Here is a 9,792-nt window from a genome sequence, read left to right on the forward strand (position 1 = left end):
CGGTGAGAGTGCGCAGGGTACGCTTGGCGCCCGAGAGCGGAGAGTTTCCCTTGCGCCTTCCTCTTTCCCCCTCTCTGCCCCTCCTCCCCCCCCCCCCCACCTTTTTTTCCTTGAAAATCCTTCTATTGTGCCAATCAAGCAGATGGTTTGCAGGAAATATAGCTTGGCCTCGCTGACCGAAACTAATTTTAACTAGCTTTCCAAGCCTGAAACGTTTGTTTTGCTCTTACAAAATAGCTCCCAAAACAGCTGGCAAGGGTGAATTAAACCCATTAAAGACACATTTATAAGAAATTATATTCACATAGGTTGCTCGAACCCCCTTGTGCAGCCTAAGAGGGGAGATAGGCGCATTTAAATGAGAATGTCTCCGAACACTACCCTCCTTAACATAGCTTGAAAGTCTCAAAACATTTTACTAAATAGATTAACTTGAGCATTGTTTTGCATCACATCTATCAGCTTCATTAAGTGAATAGCTGAACAAATATATTACGCATGCATGAAAAGCTCTTTTGGGGACAGCCTTATTGTATCCTCAGCCCTGACAGGTGGTTAACTGTGTGTTGTGTTTTTTGTGTGTGTGCGTGCGTGTGTGGGTTTTTATTTAGACGCGAAGAAAGAGGATCTCGGTGAGAGTGCGCAGGGTACGCTTGGCGCCCGAGAGCGAAGAGTTTACGTTTGCTCCTGCTTTCAGCCTGGCTGCCCCGACGGCGCCCCCCTGGGGAACTGGGGGTGGGGGTGATAAGGGGGAGGGCAGAGGAGGGGCTGAGAGGGGGAAAGAGGAAGGCGCAAGGGAAACTGAGAACAGATGATGTCATCACGTCCTATATAATTAAAATTAACTGGGGGATGGGAAAGGGGGAGTTGGTGCGTTCTTTGGCTTCGAAGGGTAGGTGAGGCAGTTACCCGAGGTGAATCTTGCCTTTGCTTTAGGATTTGTTCCCTTTAAAACCCTTGGAGTCCCTTTCCCATTCTCACCCTCCTTTTCATTTCCTTCTTGGTTCTTCCTTGACTGTTCCCATGGGAGAGAAGCTCCTATCCCACCTCTTTCGGGTTAGTTTTCTGGAAAAAGAGTCCTTTTAAACTCATAATTGGGCCCTGTTTACTAAAACCATGAAAATTGGCATGCTTTATTGATCTGCTTAGTACCCCCTTCAGTTTTCTTTCTACCCTTCTATTTGCTAGCCTTTTAGAAGGAATTTCAGCCCGATGTCACCTAGAGTGATCACTCCGAGGGCCCTCAGAGGTGAGTAGCAGGTTTTCCAGGAGCTAAATGACTGCCGGTCGTCTCTATCTCCCTTTTCTTCCTCCCCACCTCCATATTAGGACGACATTCACTTTTACAGTTACAAATGGCAGTTCATCCCCCCCCCCCTTGGTTTGGGGAATACTTGGAAGTCCCAGGGTAGGGGACAAGGATCTGGGAAAGGAAGGGCTCAGATTGTACTATTCCCAAGTTAGCTCCCTTCCCCGACCCATGACAGCTTTTCCTCCAAGAACAAAGTTGAGTAAACTTAGATTAGCTGTGCCTGAGGTCCAGGGATGAAAGTGGGAGGTGAAGGGGGACATCCCTGAACATCCAGCCTCCACTCCTTCCCCCACCCCAGCTAGGAGAGGTTGATCAGGTCTCAAGTGAAAAATGTCATGTTCTTTCCCTTCATTCATCACAAACCTTTCAGGTTGCCAGCTTTGGTCCTACTCAGAAAACCATATTCTTCTTCTTTTTCTGCTTCTTCCTCCTCCTCCTTCTTCTTTTCCCTTCAGCCCCCAAGCTGTAACTATTGATTTTCTGTCCTACACTCTTTGGTACTCAAGGTGGATATGGAAGAAAGTAAGGTCAGTTGACAACTGAGTTAGAAAGAAGGAACCTTTCCTTATACTAAATGGCCTACTTTTGTGTGGGAGCAGGCAGGAGATGAGCTGATACGCTGGAGGCTTTACCGGTTTCTTTTCCTCAGTCCCTAATGATTCATTGATTGGGACCAGATGCCTCTCTGCAGAGTTCATTTTTGAATCTTGAGGGGCTGGGGCTCCTGGAAGAGGAAATTGATGTCTGGTGAAGTACACTTCACAAACTGGTGATGGTGGGGGTGTCTGTGGAGGGAAGAACATCGTTTCCCTTACTTTGAAGGCTTTTGAACACACATAGAACTATTGGTGACAGCAATTTTGTTTATAATTTACTAGAGCTCAATATTAACATTACAGTATTTAGACTATTTTATTTCTCAAACTTGGGAGGTTCACATTCTCCTTCCTTGTGTTGGACTTGATCTTAACCATGGTCCAAAATGACAGACCAAAAAGGAAAATAATAAAATGGCTAGCTAGTAGTTTTCTGGTGATCAATTCTCTTTGTAAGATTATAAAAGACCTCAGAGACTATTTAGTCTCATCATACAAATGAGAGAACAGGCCTAATGAGTTGAAATAATTTGCCCAGTTACCTAGGCCAAATAAATGGTAGAACCAGCATCTGAAGCCAGCTTTCCTAACTCCAAGCTTACTTTTTACTGTATTGTGCTACATACACACCCCACACCACACACACACACACACACACACACACACACACACACACACACCCTTTTTGAAAGAAAGACAGGAGAACCAAAGGACATAATCCCAATTAGCGATTTACTTGGATTAATTAAGTGCTTCCCCTTCCCTTTTTAAGGAGTTATCAACCATTTATATCTAGTAAGAATTAGTTTACACATTACTTTTCTCTTAACACATAGTTGATAATGGGCATATGTTTGAGTGGAACTAGAGGAAAATTTTCCAGGGAGGAAAGACCTGATTGGAATATACCATTTTGGGGGTTTGGGTTGGAAGACTATTCAAAGAGAGAAAAGCTAAAGAATGATATTTGAAGGTTGTTAAATATTTAGGCATCCCCCCTTCATATCCCTCCTTACCATTGTCACTCTTGTAGCACTGGGATGGCAGGAGGGGAGTGAAAATTAGAATTCAGTGTTTTACTAAATGATAGTTATATTAGTGCAATTGGTTATTTATGGCAAATTAATGGAAACTGAGATCAAAGAATTTATATGCCTAAAGAATATACCATTTCTGCCTACAGAATAGAAGAGCAATGAACATGTTAATGCATTATCCCTTTTTTAAAAAGGATTTTCTGCCTCTTTTCTACCTTTCCACAGTTTTATGCATCCTTTACAGACCAACTCAAGTCCTACCCATTCTGTGAAGCCTTTTTTCACTTTCCTGGAAAATGAATTAGTTAAAAATAGTTCGTTTCTAAGGTCCTGCCCAGCCATAACATTCTGTGATTATATGAATTTATAGACTCTAGGCAACTTTGAGCTTACTTTAGAGGCAGCTGGTGGCAGAGTGGATAGAACACTAACCCTGGTATCAGGAATACTTGAATTCAAATGCACCCTCAAGCACTCATTACTTGTTTAACCTTGGGTAAGTTACTTAAATTCTTCCTCAATTTCCTCAGTGGTAAAATAAGGATAATAATAATTACACCTATCGTGAAGGGTTGTTTTGAGGATCAAATCAGGTAATAGTTGTTAAAAGTATCAACACAGTTCTTAGTGCATAGTAGGCACTATATAAATGCTTATTTTCTTAGAAATTCTCTGTCTGGATTTTGTGTATGCACGGCTCCCTTTCCCGTTTCTTACTTTCTAATTAGTTCGTGTGTGTATGTGTGTGTGTATGTGTATGTCTTACCTGCCTGGTTGTGCAGTTAGACTCCTGAAAGAGCTTCAATCTTCCTTAGCAATCCTCATAGCACTTAGTGATATGGGAGGCTCATTGTATGTGGTTTATAGACATTTGATTGATTAATAAGCTTATTAGCTCAGGCTTTGATTATTGCCCATTAGCAAATAAGAGCCAATGAAAGGGTTCAGGTTTCATAAATATTTTAATTGTAGCTTTTCCCAGGAGAGTATATATTAAAACTCAAGTGTTAACACCTGTGATCAATGATTAATTGAGACTGAAATAAGTTAACATTAATTTTGGAATGGGAGTAGAAATTAGGATAATTCATGTTATTCCTAATTCTTATTGTTCTTCCTCTGTTTAGGTCCTTAGCAGTGAGGAATGTGTAGTGATGCATATTTTAGTGAGATGACCATGACATAGTTTTGGTTGAAAGGTCCCTGAAAAGGGCTGTCTGCTCCCCAAAAAGTGGGTGGGCAGTGCATAATCTCTAGGGAACTACTACTCTAGAAACTGTTTTGTAGAACATGAATTTGTCAGAGAGACACTGTATAGAAGGCACTTGCTAGGTGCTAGGGTTAAATATACATACATATATACATGTACATGCATGTGCATACACACACATGTGTGTATATACATTATATGTGTGTATGTATATAATCCCTGCCTTCAAGAAAGATACAGCACATAAATAATACAATCAATGAGCATTTATTAGGTTTTGGGGACACATATGAAAATGAAACATTTCCTGCCCTCAAGATTTTATTCTAGCTGAGGAAACAGTGTGAATGATAGATGACAATTTGAGGAAGAGGAAGGAGAGAGGGAAAGGCTTCCTTGAGGAAGGATCTAGGCCAGGTTTCAGTTCATGTTCCCCTGGTCTCTGGTCCTCAGATAGTGTATCAATGTCATAAGATTCAAAAGTAGGTCTAGAAAGGATAGCCAGCATATACACACATACATACATACATACACACACATATATACATACATACATATATATATATATGTTACAGTAGCTGGTAGGTTTTTGGGGGAAAGGGCTAAAGAGAAGGTGGAAAGGCCAAGAACAAATGTCAAGATGGCTGCTTTATGATCAAGAATTAAACAGTGCAAAATTTTAGATTAGCACTGGAAATGGTCAGGTGGTCCTTAAGGAAGTAGGAATGCTTCATTTGGAGAAGAGATGGTTAATTAGGAGCAGGCCTGCTTTCTGACTTCAGATATTTGTGGAAGAAGGTAGAAATTACAGGGAGGCAGGTTTGACTGATTGATGAGGTGTGTGCTGAATAATCCCTTGTCAGGTGCATTAGAAAAGTAATTAATTTTTTAAGTAGGTATTGTGCTGAGATGATCCCTGAGGTCAGTTCCAACTTTGATTCTATCACAGAAGTAGAGCTGATAGGACCTTTGAGGAACAGATGAGAAAATGGAGGCCCATATGTCTTGCTCCTTGATAATAAGAGGCAGCATCAGGATTTAAACCTATTGTCTGGACTCTATAACCAGTACTTTTCCACTGAACCATGTTGCCTCCTTTCCATTAGCCTATGGTAAATGATATTTCTTAGGGAACAGAATTACCTTCAAGAATTCCCATTTTCATTCATTTATTTATTCATTTGTTTTTGAGGAAGTCTGGGTTAAGTGACTTTTCTAAGGTCACTTAAACTCAGGTCCTGACTACAGGGCTGGTGCACTATCCACTTTGCCTCCCAGCTTATCCCTCTCCCCAACTTTTTTGTGAAGGTAGTGGGGCTAAGTGACTTTTCCAGGGTCACACAGCTATTCCCATTTTAAAGAAATCTGAACCAAACACATTGTTTTTATCTCAAGTTTGTACATACCTTTTACTTCAGTTTCTATAGCTTTGTCACTTCTACTGTCCCATGTCATCTTTCCAGTAAGTCTATCAATAGACTTACTTAGATACTACTAGCTGGTAGTATTATATCAAAGATATAGGAGAAATTGAGGCAGTGACCTGTTAGATGACTTAGCGGATAGTCACACTGAGAGTCACTAATAAAATCCATACCAACCCCAATCCCTTCTCCCACTGGATGCTTTAAGAAATTAATCTTCTGATATCTAGGCCAGTTACTTGTTCCTCTAAACTAGGATTTTCTTAAACATTGCCCCTGGAAACCTGGTACTAGCATGAAGACGTGAGGGGTTCACTGTTTTAAAGACTGATCAGACCTGTTTAGGGTATTTAAGTCAAGACCTCACCTCTTTTAGTCTTCAGTCTCTAGCAGGTCACTTAGAATATACCTCCTCTTTCCTCTTCTACCTTCCCTTTTCCCCAATCATTAGCTCCTAATGGGACTCTCTTTTGCAAAGTTATCAAGCGTGGTCTTTCCTCTTTAGCTTCTAGAGCACATGGAACCCCAAGGTAACTTTCCCCCACAATCTTCTTTTCTTCATGTGTTTTCAAGATCTGGGGGTGCTAAAGGAAGTAGGTATGTCCATGGGCTAAAATGAGACAGTGTAGTTTGATAACTTTTCAAACTGTTGTTACATTTCAATGAATAAGAAAGCTATTCTGAGGATATATCTTATTACTTTGATAATTAGGTGATCTGTGATATTGTTGGTGTGACTGGGCCTTTAATATTAAGCATAAAGAGTATCCAAGGATTGCTGTGGCTGAAAGTTGCAACTAACCCAGTGGTTTGCTCCCTCTTAATTTAGGTAGGCTGGTTTTTGTTCCCAGTACTTTTGTTCTGATGGCATGCCCTTCAAAACTCAGGGTCACCCCCATGCATTCAATAAGAAGCATGTCAATTAAGAAGCATGTGTCAGACAGTGTGCTAGGTGTTGATGGTACAAATACAAAAATAAGACAATCCCTGCCTTTAAGGAGGCTACATTCTAGTGGTGATGGAAGAGGGCTTATACAGGAGGTATTTTTATGAGGCTGGTTATTTTGAAACATAGAAACTTGAAATTTAGAGTAGAGACAGACAGGCAGACAGAAAGACATGCAGACAGAAACAGACATGGACATAGACTATCTGCCTCTGAGAGCTTTGTTGTTGTTGTTGAGTCCTGTTCAGTCCTGGAGTGGTTTGCTATTTCTTTCTCCAGTTTATTTTACAGATGAAGAAACTGAGGCAAACAGGTTTGTGCCCAGCTGGTAACTGTTTTCATAATTCTTATTGCTCTTCCTCTGTGTGGGTCTTTAGTAGTGAGGAATGTGAAGAGATGCAAATTTTAATGAGATGCCCACTACATAATTTTTGGTTGAAAGGTCACTGGAAAGGGCTATCTGCCCCCAAAGGCAAGGTGGGCAGTGCATAATCATTAGGGAGCTGTTACTCTAGAAACTGTTTTGTAGAACATGGACTTGTCAGGAAGACACTGCATAGAAGGCATTTGTAGGTACTGGGATTAATAAAAATATATCCCTGCCTTCAAGAAGGATATAGCATATAAACATTACAATTACTGAGAATTTATTAGGTGGTGGGGACACAGACAAAAATGAAGCATTCCCTGCCCTCAAGGAGATTTTATTCTATTTGAGGAAATAAGGTGCATGATAGATGATAATTTGAGGAAGAGGAAGAGAACAGTCACAGCCAAAGGAAAGAGGAAGAATCCCTGTAGGAAGGCTCTGAGCCAGGTTTCATTTTGTGTTCCTTGGTCTCTGGTCCTTAGGTACTGTATCAGTGTCATAAGATTAAAAAGTATTTCTAGAGAGGGTAGCTAAGAGATATATGTTATGGCAGCTGGTGGGTCTTTGGGGAAAGAGCAAAGGAGGGGAAGGTGGGATGGTCAAGAATAAATGTTGAGATGCTTCCCTCACTGAGAGCTTAACAAGAATTTATTAAGGACCTCCAGATACCGTGCTAGACACTTTGTACACAAATTCACCCACTTCCTGCTCTCGAGGATCTTACAATTAATTGTACAGTATAATCAGTATAGTCCTTATAGACTGCAGAGCTGAGGTATCAAACTCAAAAAGAAATGGTGGTCACTAAATTGTTATGTAAGAAGCCCTGTGGACTACATATGGACTCAGAAAACCACTCATTAACATTACATTCTACTGTATTTTCACTTATTTTGTTAAACATTTCCCACTTACATTTTAATCTAGTTCAGGCAGCATTGGGGAGTGTGGCAGCTTATGTGTTGGACAGTTCTGCTCTAGGGGTCCAGCTCCCAATCTCACTGATAAGTTGGGTCCCAGGATAGCAAGGCTGGCTGTGTTTCCCTCTCAGGGTTGGGAGGGAAACCTAGGAATTAGGGGTCACTTTTGAATGTCATTAGCTTGAGCTCACATTCCAGTGTTCTCTCCAGTATTAGTCACCAATTGTGGTTAATATTTATGAGTATTAAAATTAGCATTTTACTAATTAACATCGATTAACTTTTACAAAGAGATATTTTCTGAGAAGTCATAGTAAGAAGAAAAAATACACACACACACACACACACACATCTCCATCCCTTCCCCCCGCCCCTCAAACCGGGGTGCATTCTTACTCTCGTCTGTTACCTCCATCACTGAGGAGAGTGGTCTCAAAATTCAAGTGTTTTCTACAAAGTATTTCCCTTCCAAAGTTACTTCCAGATGCAGTATAACTGATGTTGTCTTGCCACAGGGTCCTCCTAGATTGTTCCATAGGACTATACTGGCACACTACTCTTGGCTGATAACAAACTGGTATAGATTCCTGCCACTGGAAATTTGGTCCTCTGATGTTTCAAATCTCACAGTGTTGTTTTGTCTCAAATACTCCTTCATTCAAGTACAGAAAAGAATAGACACAAGAGGGACATAATCAATTCAGGAAGCCACATGGAGACCAAAGCTGGAGATGGGCTCCCCCAGCTAGAGGCATATAGTATTTTGTCCTCCTCACTGGAACATAACCAGGAAAGAGACCAATTTAACAGTTAGTCTTTATTATAGGCACACCTAATTCTGGCTCAGAAGTTTAAATCTGGCCTCAGACACTTACTAGCTGTGTGACCCTGGGAAAGTCACTTAACCCCTGTTTGTCTCAGTTTCCTTATCTGTAAAATGACCTGGAGAGAGAAATGACAAACTATTTCAGGATCTCTGTCAAATGAGGTCACAAAGAGTTGGACATGACTGAATGACAGGAAAAGCAAATGAAATTCCAATGTAATAAGTAGACAGAAAACAGACATAAAATACCTATGTGTGCTCTAATGTCCACATTAAGGACTTCATGAGGCTGTGCATGAACAATGCTGTACGTGTTGACAGAGACTAGGCTCTTCTTTCCCAGTCATTCATTATAGAAGTTTGTATAGAATAATACATGCAGAATTAGTATAAAATAAATAGTTAGGGAGGAGACTAGCAGGCATTTGGGAGGGGATCAATACAGGCTTTACATACTAGGTGATGCTTGAGCTGTGTTTTGAAGGAAGTGAGGAATTCTATGAGGAAGAGAAGCAGAGGAGAGAGACTTCATTCCAAGAGGAGCTCCTAGAATCTGAGGTGCCTAGCAAGGAGTGGAAAGGGAGGGGTGAAATGGGTGACTACATCCTCTATTATTTCAGATGGCTATACATGAGTAAAATAATGTTTGAAAGAATATTAACAATGGAACTCATAACCATGTTGACAGCTCCAGCTCATGCTTTCATGGAATTCTGACCAGCCCCTCTGAAATGAGCTAAATACCATCATATTTATTATACGAGGTTCCCCCCTAATAAAGGTAGCTTTGTTTTCTTCCTCTTTCATTTACATCCCCTGCATGCAAAGGACTCCCAAATGCAGATTTTTTTAGCCATCATTCAAGACATTTTGTTGTCAATTTAGTACAATAAATTATATGGGGCCAGCTTTGGTTGGTTGCTGTTGGCTTTTTTCCTGCTAATCTAATTACCAAGGTAAGGAGGTCCTGAAACAGAGCTGCCTGCTTAGAAAGACCTTGCCCCCACCTGGTGGATTGTTCAGCCAATCTTTTTAAATGTCCACGGTTTTAAAGGGGAGGGGGGGACCTTTTAAAAAAAAGTTTGTTTGCAGCGCAATGGGAAAGAATTTAGTGGTTGTCAACATGCGTTTAGTAGGAGGACGGAGTTTAA

This window comes from Petaurus breviceps, unplaced genomic scaffold (assembly GCF_028583685.1).
Source record: "Petaurus breviceps papuanus isolate PSGF00001 unplaced genomic scaffold, PetGlider_PUasm1.0 188, whole genome shotgun sequence".
Taxonomy (NCBI): Eukaryota; Metazoa; Chordata; class Mammalia; order Diprotodontia; family Petauridae; genus Petaurus; species Petaurus breviceps.